The 12,181-nt window shown below is 40.9% G+C and overlaps 1 long non-coding RNA gene across 1 annotated transcript; it reads left to right on the top strand.

Moving 5' to 3' along the window:
- The first annotated feature begins 653 nt into the window (after positions 1-653).
- Positions 654-1,958, top strand: LOC109200442 (uncharacterized). The gene is made up of 3 exons (XR_002060599.2): positions 654-1,046; positions 1,405-1,600; positions 1,817-1,958. It is a non-coding gene; the product is annotated as an uncharacterized LOC109200442 (long non-coding RNA).
- Positions 1,959-12,181: the final 10,223 nt, after the last annotated feature.

The raw sequence follows: 12,181 nt of genomic DNA, 5'->3' as shown, positions 1-12,181 counted from the left end.
AAACTGCAACTAAACAGTCACTGTGAGGCAGAGCTGTGGTGGTAATAAGGATAATGACAAGCACAATGAAACCTCTGCACAAGCATTTTCCTGACAAGAACAGATCCATTATTACTATTATTATAAGATTACTTCATGTACCACAGATTATCATCACATATTATTGTTACTTCCTACATCCACCTATGAAAGTACTAAAGAAGAAGCTGAAGGCTCCAAGGTAAGCTCTTTGTCTATAGAAAGGATGTAGCCCTGAATTTATGAGACAGGCAAAGATACCAAAATACAAAAACAGATGCAAAAAACTGCACAAAAATGTAAATGTAACATATATATAAAATATATTAAAAAAATGTAAAAAGTAAATAAACATAAAGATTTATTAAAATATATACAAAAAACAAAATATGTAGCCAAAATACCAAAACCACAGAACAAAAGAGAAACACGCACTTTTCTAAACGTTGTACACTGCAAGGTTTCCTGTTCAAGGTTAACCCTGCATGTGTGTAATGGAACAAGTTGAAAAACAGGAGGAGTCCCACGAATTATTAGAAAAATATGGTTTTCATTCATTTAACCCCCAAAAATTAGATTTACAAAAGTAATAAATGTTGAGCTCATAAAAGAGGTCAAAGAAACAAAACTGAACTCAGGCCAAGACTGCAAACTTAACAAACCAAATGACTGCCACAAACAAACATAACTGACCTAAACATGAAATGACACACAGGGGTACATGTAATGGCTGATCAGACCGTTGTGACACATGAGGGGTAACAAACAAACACAATCATAAATCACAAAACAATGCAGTACAGTCTAGTTTGTTAATAAACTAAACACTAAAGAAGAAAATCAAAACCATTAAACCCTAAACTCAAATATTTAATTAAATACAAATACTTTGTTTTTAAATTGAAGAAAACACACATTCTCCCCTTCAGCAGGGAGTGGTGGTGTGGTCCAATTATCCCTCTTTGCATTTAGTGGTTTCAAACCCTGGCTACCATCTTTTGTCCAGCAACTCCCGGGGATGATGGCAGGTAAGAAATAAAAAGACAAAGGTTAGTCAAAAATCAAAGTAATGAAGTGGCATGAATACATAAGTAAAGTAAATGTGCGCGCTTACAAATAGAACAAATGTATCCACACCAATCAATAAAGTTATTGAAAACTAAAGTGTGTTACTATGTTCAAATGAAGAAATGAAAATACAAGAGTTACTGACTTTAGAGTGTGGCCACGGGTTTGGCCATCACAATGTGCAGACTCCAGCTGTGGTAATGCGGGCGGATGAAGATGGTCACTGATGGACCTCCACCCCTGCCTTCTGGTCATCTGTGTTACTGATTAAGACTTACCTCTGCTCTGTGCGTGTGTGTGTGTGTGCATGTGTAACAGTGCCCCAAGCAGATTAGGGCACAGCAGGCGTGATGCCAACTCATGCAGCTTCTCCTTAGAAGTCACTCAGCGCCCCGTCCGTGTAGACAAAGAGCAATAATGGGAGAAAAAAGACACAGACTAGGCTCCTCCAGGCAGACCCATTGCTAACCAGCCTCTGAGTGCTGAATGAGAAGGCAGACCCCCGCCATGCCAGGTGATTTCAAAGGCAAGGGTGTGTTATCTGTAGTTTGTGTGGGAGACAGTCTGATACGCTCCCTCTGTACATGGCTAATCCCCTCATATGGCACAGCTCCGACTCCACCTCAGGGCCAAAACACAGAGGCACCGTAGCATGAATGTAGCTCTGTGCAATATTAAAAAGAATAAAGAAAATGAAATAATAATTAAATCTAGCGCTGTGTTTTCATAGATTCACCAGGTCTTTCTCCCAGTGAGAGCGATGATTCAGCTTCTCATCTGGGTCCTGTGCCAGTATAGCATTTACTAGCAGATGGATAAACAGGTTTGGAAATCCCCTCCCTGTACTAAGGTTTGTGACACACACACACACATTCACGTGGCAACACAATGAGTGGCTTCCAGGAGAGACTCGCCCTTTCAAACTAATGATTCATCAATAATGTTTAGCCAGAATTGAAGCATCTGAATACACAGCATGTCTGTGCTCTGGCACTCCTTGAGTCAAAGATCTAACAGCTCCAACCAGATGTTTTGGCTGTGCTCCAGTTGTTGTTTGTTGGGTAAAAACTGGTTAATTAAAGTTAATTATGAGTTTGTTTTGCTTTGTAGTTTTAATTAGCATGTTTATCTCTGTTTACTTCATACAGCTCATATCTTCTTAATAATAGTATGCAGGTTGAACGCCACAACTGGTTGTCTTAAGGTTGACTTAAATGAAAGAATACAAACCAAACTGTGAATGTTGGGAGTTAAATTAACTTCAAGGTGATTGGCTGATGACCAAAGCAGGTCATAGTTTGGAACCATTTGCATGTTTGTATTTTAGTATAAATGTCTGACTGTATGGTTGATTTGAAAATGTAAAGTTATTTTTAACGCGTGGCTTTTATTCAAACTCTGAAGCACTTTGTAACTCTGTGTTTGGATAAAAGTCCATCAAGTTATGAACCCATCAGCACATCCATGATTCTTATATCACCTTCCAAAGTTGCTCCATTAGACTGAGATCTGCTGACTACAGTGGCCATTAGAGTTCACTGAACTCACTGTCATGTTCAAGAAAACAGTTTAAGATGATCTAAGATTTGTGACACGACACGCTGTTCTGCTGGAGTCAGCCATCAGAGGAGAGGTACACTGTTCTCATAAAGAGACGGACATGTTCAGCAATAATACTCAGGCAAGCTGTGATGTTTACCTGAGTATTATTGCTACTCGGTTGATACTAAGGGGCCCAAAATGTGCCAAGAAAATACCCCCCACAGTGACACCACCACCGCTAGTCTGCACAGCTGACATAAGGCAGGATGGATCCATCCTTTCATGCTATTTATGCCAAATTCTGACCCGACCATCTGCATGTCAGAGCAGAAATCAAGACTCATCAGACCAGGCAACATTTTTCCAATCTTCTCATGTCAAATTTTGAGAACTGTAGCTTCAGTTTCCTGTTCTTAGCTGACCAAGATGCTCTTCTGCATTCTTTGGTTGTAACAAATGGTTGTATGAGCTACGGTTGCCTTCCTATCAAACATTTTTCTCTGACCGTTGACATCAATAAGGCAGTTTTCCCAAGAGAACTGAAGAAGTGCTTTTAAATAAAAGAATAACCATTCAAAGTGCTCAGTGGTGAAACTTTAAATCTTTCAGAGTTTGACAGCTGGACAAATGATGCCTTATTTGAAGAAACGTGAAATGAGTTCAGCATATTATGTGAACAGAGATAATTCAATGAGTAAAAATAAACACTGACAAGAGAAACACTTCACTATTGATTACTGTGATGGCCAAACCCGTGGCCACACTCTAAAGTCAGTAACTCTTGTATTTTCATTTGAACATAGTAACACACTTTAGTTTCCAATAACTTTATTGATTGGTTTGGATACATTTGTTCTATTTGTAAGCGCGCACATTTAGTTTACTTATGTATTCATACTACTTCATTGCTTTGATTTTTGACTAACCTTTATCTTTTTATTTCTTACCTGCTATCATCCCCGGGAGTTGCTAGACAAAAGATGGTAGCCAGGGTTTGACACCATTATATGCAAAGGGGGCTAATTGGATCACACCACCACTTCCTATTGAAGGGGAGAATGTGTGTTTTCTTTCATTTAAAAATAAAGTATTTGTATTTAATTAAATATTTGGGTTTAGGGTTTAATGGTTTTGATTTTCTTCTTTAATGTTTACTTTATTAACAAACTAGATTGTACTGCATTGTTCTGTGATTTATGATTGTGTTTGTTTGTTATCCCTCATGTGTCACAATGGTCTGATCAGCCATTACATGTACCCCTGTGTGTCATTTCATGTTTAGGTCAATTATGTTTGTTTGGGCAGTCATTTGGTTTGTTAAGTTTGCAGTCTTTGCCTGAGTTCAGTTTTGTTTCTTTGACCTCTTTTATGAGCTCAACATTTATTACTTTTGTAAATATAATTTGTGGGGGTTAAATAAATGGAAATTATATTTTTTCTAATAATTCCTGGGACTCCTCCTGTTTTTCAACTCGGTCCATCACATGTGGTGTCAGAAGTGGGATCCTTCAGTTGAGGAGACAGGATTTTTTTTTGCATTTTCTGCCCTTTTTTCTCCCCTGACAAACTTTTTGAGCCATGCAGAATGCTGTGCGCCCAAAGAGAGGAAATAAAATGGAGGCCAAAGAGGCCTTGCAGCAGCCAGAGAGGGAGAAGGAGATGGAAGAAGGAATTTCAGTTGTGGCTGGAGACACTGAAGGAGAGGATACCAGGGAGCCAACTCTGCTTGATATTGCTGGGATTCTTCAGGCTTTCATGGGACAACAGGAAGTTCGAGATAAAAAGCAGAGAGAGGATGCTATACTGCAAGAACAGCGTTTTAAGAGTTTGCAACACCAGTTTCGGCTTTTGCAAATGGAAGTGCAGGCCAGAACCACCCCACTTCCAGAGCCCACATCAACTGATCCAGAGCCTGTTGAAACTCCAGCTGATTATCAGACACAAGCAACATCTCAGCATGAGGGTTCTGGCTCAGCCTCCATATTAACAGGTCAGTCTGTGCATATTCATCATCCTAAACTGGAGAAACTAGCTGTTGAAGATGATGTTGAACATTTTCTCACTACCTTTGAGAGAATTGCAGCTGCTTGTCGCTGGCCAGAGTCAGACTGGATTTTTCACCTCATTCCTCTTCTGACTGGTAAGGCTCGAAGTGCCTACGTTAATATGGATGTGGACGATTCACTGCAATATGATAAGGTAAAAGCTGCCATTTTGCAAAAATATGACATAAACCCAGAAACATACAGGCAAAGATTTCGCTGTCTTGAAGTTTTTGATGAGAGTCCCAAGGAACTGTATGCAAGACTGAAAGAACTTTATGAGAAATGGATTCAGCCTAAAAACAGAACTATAAAAGAAGTTGGTGAAATTATTATCTTGGAGCAGTTTTTGAGAATGCTGTGTCCCGAGCTTCAGGTCTGGATTAAGGAGCATAATCCAAAGTCTGCTGCAGAGGCCGCCACCCTGGCTGATGTGTTTGTAGCTGCCCGAAGTAAGAGTCAGCCATGGAGCAACAGTGCATGGAAGGCTGCCAGAGATTCACGTCGGTCGCAACCCCCTCAGCATCCTCAGAGGTCAGCGACGGGTGTGGGTAAGCCCTTTACAAGGGAAAACCAAATGCCTCGAAGCCAGGTAAAAGGCCACCAGTGTGCTACCTTTGTGGACAGGAAGGTCACACTAAGCCCATGTGTCCTAATAATCAAAGCAAATTATCTCAGATGTGTTTTGTGCCTCATCAGAATGTGGATATTAAATCTGAGAGAAAGCAGTCAAATAAAATCACCACAGTTAAGATTAATGGACAAGAAATGAATGCTTTAATAGATACTGGCAGCACACAGACTCTGGTACACAGGAAATATGTGGCAAATGACTACACATGCCCCTCTGAAACCATATCAGTTTGCTGTATACATGGTGATGAAAGACCATACCCTACTGCTGATCTGTTTATTGAAGTGCAGGGGACATCCTATCTGTTAAAGGTTGGTGTAGCTGACAGTCTGCCCTATCCTGTAGTTCTTGGGGAGGATCTGCCAGTCATCTATGATTTGTTGAGAGAAGTGCAGGAGTGTAATGTTGCTATAACAAGGGCTCAAACTAAAAATCAGGATGAGCATTATGCAACCCTCAGTGCTTTACCCTTCTTTGAGGCTGAACTAGAGACAGAACCCGGGAAGTCTCGGAAGCCACGCAGTCAAAGAAGACGTGAAAAATTTCAACACACTGTTGGAAACATATCAGTTCAGGCTGCTCCAGATACGCCTTTAGGTTTTTCAGTACCTACAAACATCAGACAAATGCAGCAGGCTGATCCAACTTTGTCTGCCATGTTGCTGAGGGCTAAGGAAAAGGACTCTGTTGAATCTGACACAAATAAAGAGCAGTTCATTCTGCAAGATGGCATTTTATACTACCAGCACGGCCAGGTTAAGCAGTTGGTGGTCCCTAAAGCGGCTCGTGAAACAGTGCTTACTTTGGGGCACTCCATTCCCTGGGCTGGCCACCTGGGGAAGCATAAAACCACCGCTCGCATTAAGCGATACTTTTTCTGGCCTGGTTTGCGCTCAGATGTTGCCATGTTTTGCAGGAGTTGTCCGCAATGTCAGAAGACTTCAATTAGGGTCCCCACCAAAGCACCACTCCAACCTCTCCCAATCATTGGTATACCATTTCAGCGTCTTGGCATGGACGTAGTTGGTCCTGTGGAAAAGAGTAAAGCTGGAAATCGCTTTATGTTAGTCATTACAGACTATGCTACGAGGTATCCTGAAGTATTTCCATTAAAAACTGTTAAAGCAAAAGCTGTAGCTTCCTCATTGATTCAACTGTTCTCAAGGGTTGGATTCCCACAGGAGATTTTGACTGACCAAGGCACTAATTTTATGTCTACACTGTTGAAACAGGTCTATAAGCTGTTAGGCATCAGGAGTGTGCGGACGACCCCATATCACCCCCAGACAGATGGACTGACGGAGCGCTTCAACCAAACTCTCAAACAAATGCGCCGAAAGTTTGTCAATGATACAGGGTCTGATTGGGACCAGTGGCTGCCATACCTCCTTTTTGCCTACAGGGAAGTTCCTCAAGCCTCCACTGGCTTCTCCCCATTTGAGCTTCTTTATGGCCATGAGGTGAGAGGCCCATTAACCCTGCTGAAGGACTCATGGGAGGGAGAGCAAGGTAAAGAGGAATCGGTCAGTGTTATTTCATATGTCATTCATATGAGGGAAAAGCTTCAGCAGATGAGTGAACTGGCACAGAGCCATATGGCAGCTGCTCAGAAGCAACAAAAGACTTTGTTTGATAGGAAAGCTCGCCACAGGAGTTTTGTCCCTGGCCAGAAGGTTTTGGTAATGTTGCCAACTTCTGACAGCAAGCTGCTGGCAAAGTGGCAGGGACCCTTCGAAGTACAGAAGAAACTTGGACCTACTACCTACAAAGTTTCCACACCAGGTCTCCAGCGAGGGAGTAGAGTGCTCCATGTTAACCTTCTTAAGGAATGGATTCCACGCACTGAGAATAAAACAGAGGGGTTGCTTATTCACAGCGTGGATGAGGAGGAAGAAGTTAATGACTACTTGCCTTCAGTAACAGCCTCTGTCCTGGACCTGAGCCATCTCACCAGTGAGCAACAGTCTCAGGTAACACCTCTGATTGATTCAGACATATTTCAAAAGTACCCAGGTCGCACCAGTCTGGTGGAGCATGACATTGTTTTAAAACCTGATGCAGCTGTGAAGCGTATGAGTTACAGGATACCAGAACGTTTCCTGGTGGAGCTAAAGGAGGAGGTGGACCTCATGCTGTCTCTTGGAATCATCCAACCTTCAACAAGTGAGTGGTGCAACCCTGTTGTGTTGGCTCCGAAAAAGGATAGCACAATACGTTTTTGCATCGACTTCAGGTACCTCAATTCCATATCAAAATTTGACTCTTACCCAATGCCACGCATTGACGATCTCATCGAGCGTTTGGGGAAGGCAAAATATCTAACAACCATTGATCTCTCCAAGGGATACTGGCAAGTACCTCTCACTAAACAGTCTCAAGAGTTGACAGCATTCCGTACTCCGTGGGGATTGTTCGAGTTCACAGTCCTGCCATTTGGTCTGCATGGGGCCCCAGCAACATTTCAAAGACTAATGGATAAGGTACTCTGTGGTCTCTCAGCATTCACCTGTGCGTACCTTGATGATGTTGTTGTTTTCAGTGGAACTTGGGAAGAGCATGTGGATCACCTAAGGGTCGTGCTGGATCGGCTGCGTTCCGCAGGCCTTACCATCAATCCAGCAAAGTGTGCTCTTGCTAGGACTGAAGTCCAGTACCTCGGGTTTACTGTTGGAGGTGGGACAATTAAACCACAGGTTGACAAAATTAATGCAATTGCATCATGTCCTCTTCCACAAACCAGGAAACAGCTGCGATCCTTCCTCGGCATGGCTGCGTTCTATAACAGATTCATTCCCAACTTCTCAGCGAGAGCAGCCCCACTGACGGACAGGACTGGCTCAAGATGTCCCAATAAGATTCGGTGGACAGCTGAAGCCGTTGCAGCTTTCAAAGACATTCGCCAGTCCCTGAGTAAGGACCCCGTTCTGCACTCACCAGATTTCACAAAAGACTTTACATTGCAGACTGATGCTTCTGAAAGAGGTCTGGGAGCAGTGCTTCTGCAGGGACCACCAGAGGATCGACATCCTGTCGCCTACATCAGCCGTAAGCTGCTACCAAGGGAGAGCCGCTATGCAACGGTTGAGAAGGAAGCCTTGGCCATTAAATGGGCACTTGACTCTTTCAAATATTATTTGTTGGGAAGAGAATTCATCCTTCAAACGGACCACAAAGCCCTGCAGTGGCTGGAAAGAATGAAAGACACTAATGGGAGAATCACCAGGTGGTATCTGGCTATGCAGCCATACCGGTTTAAGGTTCACTACATCCCTGGTAAAGACAACACCACTGCTGATTACCTCTCTCGCTGCCTGATGGAAGATCAAGAAGTGGGGGGGTGTGTGATGGCCAAACCTGTGGCCACACTCTAAAGTCAGTAACTCTTGTATTTTCATTTGAACATAGTAACACACTTTAGTTTCCAATAACTTTATTGATTGGTTTGGATACATTTGTTCTATTTGTAAGCGCGCACATTTAGTTTACTTATGTATTCATACTACTTCATTACTTTGATTTTTGACTAACCTTTATCTTTTTATTTCTTACCTGCTATCATCCCTGGGAGTTGCTAGACAAAAGATGGTAGCCAGGGTTTGACACCATTATATGCAAAGGGGGCTAATTGGATCACACCACCACTTCCTATTGAAGGGGAGAATGTGTGTTTTCTTTCATTTAAAAATAAAGTATTTGTATTTAATTAAATATTTGGGTTTAGGGTTTAATGGTTTTGATTTTCTTCTTTAATGTTTACTTTATTAACAAACTAGATTGTACTGCATTGTTCTGTGATTTATGATTGTGTTTGTTTGTTATCCCTCATGTGTCACAATGGTCTGATCAGCCATTACATGTACCCCTGTGTGTCATTTCATGTTTAGGTCAATTATGTTTGTTTGGGCAGTCATTTGGTTTGTTAAGTTTGCAGTCTTTGCCTGAGTTCAGTTTTGTTTCTTTGACCTCTTTTATGAGCTCAACATTTATTACTTTTGTAAATATAATTTGTGGGGGTTAAATAAATGGAAATTATATTTTTTTCTAATAATTCGTGGGACTCCTCCTGTTTTTCAACTTGGTCCATCACAATTACCATATGGATTCTAATGAAAGCTGTAAATCTGTTAATATCCTGTTAATCTACATACAGCAAATAAAGAACATGTGACTTTAAAGCATCCAGCAAAGTGATAACTGTCCTCTGCCCACTAAGTAGTGACTCTACAATATTATATTTCATTTTCAGAGTTATTCTCCCTGACTTGTAGGGATGTAGGGGCTGTTATGAAGCTGTTGCAGATGGTACAGGAAACATCCATGGAAATTCATTCATTACTGAAAACTTTGTTTTCATTTTTTCATTATTTGAGAAAAATGTGAGACAGCTTCTTTTTGAATCTATGTGGGAAAATACAGTTTGTAAAAATCATGAAATTTTGAAGTGACAGAAATTCTCTGAGGGAGAAAGCTGGTTGGGAGGTTTATTTTATCAATTCAGCAGACAGAAGGCAAGTTGAGTTCAGCAAATCCACGTAAGATAACTGAGTGCAGAACAAAATGTTTTATTGCATTTTCACTATTTGTCATGATCTGGTGACTCTGTGTTTATGTTTTGTTTTCTTATAGTTCTGTGATATAGTTGGTTTTTCATGGCTTTGTCTTTTGTATTTTTAGTTTCTTTAGTTATTCTTTAGTACTTTAGAGATTTTCCAGCCCTTAGGTTTTGTCACTGTGCTCACCTTGTGTTCCTTGTGTCACGTCTGGAGTCCTGGTTTCTATGTTCATGTATTTCCTTTGACAGTCCTGTACCCTGTGTCAGTGTATTCTTGCTATTTTCCAATTCAGGGTCTGCATCTTTCGGAGGCCGCATTTAAAGGCTGATTAAGTCACAGCCAGGCGACGAAGGCTGTCCCAATTCGAAGGCTTCTCCACATGCGGCCGACAAATGCGTCCTTCATTTCCCCGAATTTGAAGGAAGGGTCGGGTGTATCCTTCGTGGCCCAACCTACCCCAGAATTCATAGCACGGCCCAGCCAATTCCAGTTTCTAAGAATGGCAGCAGCTACTTAGTTGTAATATTACTCTTATTACTCTTTTCAATACTTTATTAATTAAATTGTGTTTTTAATGACATGTTTTTGATAGGCGTTCAGGCTTGCTGAGAGCTCCACAGAGGAAAGCAGGCCCAGCAGCAAACAGACAAACTGAACCTTCATGATCCTCTGGTGAAGAAGAAGGAAAATAATGTTCCTATTAAACACCACAAATAATGTAGTTTCAGAAAGGAGAGACTGTTTTCCTGTGTGTGTGTGTGTGTGTGTGTGTGTGTGTGTGTGCGTGCGCAGATGTTCAGCTCATTTGTCTCCAAGCTACAGTCTGTCTCTGTGAGTGCTCTTATCTTGTTTCTTCATTTGTTTTTGTGTAATAAACTCATAGACACCAGGGGTCAGTCGTCTCCTGAGAGACTGTATTTATACAGGAAGTGTTCACTCATTCAGGTGTACCATGGAGTATAGGACCATATTAAGAAAAGCCATATATTATTGATCATTTGAGAATAAGTAGAAATTTCAACATTAAAGTGGAAAATCTATTTTTGGGGAAAAAGTGAAATTTGAGATTACAGTTGTTGTTTCAAGACAAACTGCTACAGTTGCTACACCCTCTGAGTTAGTGAAATCATACTTCAGAATCAGTTTTAGTAACAAGGAAGAAAATGATTTCTTTTTTAGCTCATAAACACAGCTGACAAGTCTGTGGTGTATCACAACTCGTGCGATCAGTTTATTGACTTATTGCATTAAGTCATGCAAACAAGGCATCTTCTAGAAGGTAAAGCAAATGTTTCAGTTTGTCTTGAAACAACAATGATCATCTTCACATTTCAACATGTTTCTCTAAATAGAATTACAACTTTATTCTTGAAATTTTAACTTTATTCTCAAAGTAATCCGTAATAATTTTTTTTTCTTAATGTGACCCTAACACTCCTTCGTACAGGTGTGTACACAGAAGGAAACCCAACAATGTTTCACCCTGAGCTTTGCAGCAGGAGTGATAGCAATGACATTTAGACTTTTCTTTTTATATATGTTGTGGCCAGCGCCATCCTCTACTCCGTTGCATGCTGGGGGAGCAGGCTCAGGGTCGCAGATGCCAACAGACTCAATAAACTGATCCGTAAGGCCAGTAATGTTGTGGGTATGGAGCTGGACTCCCTTAAGGTGGTGTGGGAGAGGCAGATGTTGTCCAAAACAAAGACAATGTTGGAAAACACCTCCCACCCACTCCACAACATCCTGGTCAGTCACAGGAGCACGTTCAGTGAGAGACTGAGATTACCGAAAAGCACCACTGAACGACACAGGAAATCATTCCTGCCAGTGGCCGTCTCCCTGTACAACTCCTCCACTTAACTGTATACTGCAATAGCTACACCCTTTTTGCACATGCTCTTCTTTCTTATTAGCTATTTATCAATAAGTGACTTATATATATTTTATATATATAATATTTTATATGTAATATATATACATATATATATGTGTACGTGTATATATATATATATATATATCTATATATATATATATATATACAGTCTACAGTCTGTAGCTTCCTCCTGTTTTCACTTCTGTACAAAGACCCTCAGTAATGATTTCCACTCTGCTGAGATCCGGCGTGTTCAGGGTGGTATGGCTGTAAGCGAGCGTAAGAGTCTAAAACATACCTTTGAAAACTGTACCTCCAACTGCTTTTTAACCTGATTTGTTACAGATAAAATAGGGAAACAGTAAAGATATTAATTGTAGTATTTTGCAGGAATGTATCAATAACAGTTAATGACATAAAGATTTTTATTTTTTTTTTGCCATTTGGC

The sequence above is a fragment of the Oreochromis niloticus genome, unplaced genomic scaffold (assembly GCF_001858045.2).
Source record: "Oreochromis niloticus isolate F11D_XX unplaced genomic scaffold, O_niloticus_UMD_NMBU tig00002746_pilon, whole genome shotgun sequence".
Classification (NCBI taxonomy): domain Eukaryota; kingdom Metazoa; phylum Chordata; class Actinopteri; order Cichliformes; family Cichlidae; genus Oreochromis; species Oreochromis niloticus.
The sequence above is the reverse complement of the archived record's forward strand: the minus strand, read 5'-3'. Positions and strand labels throughout refer to the sequence as shown.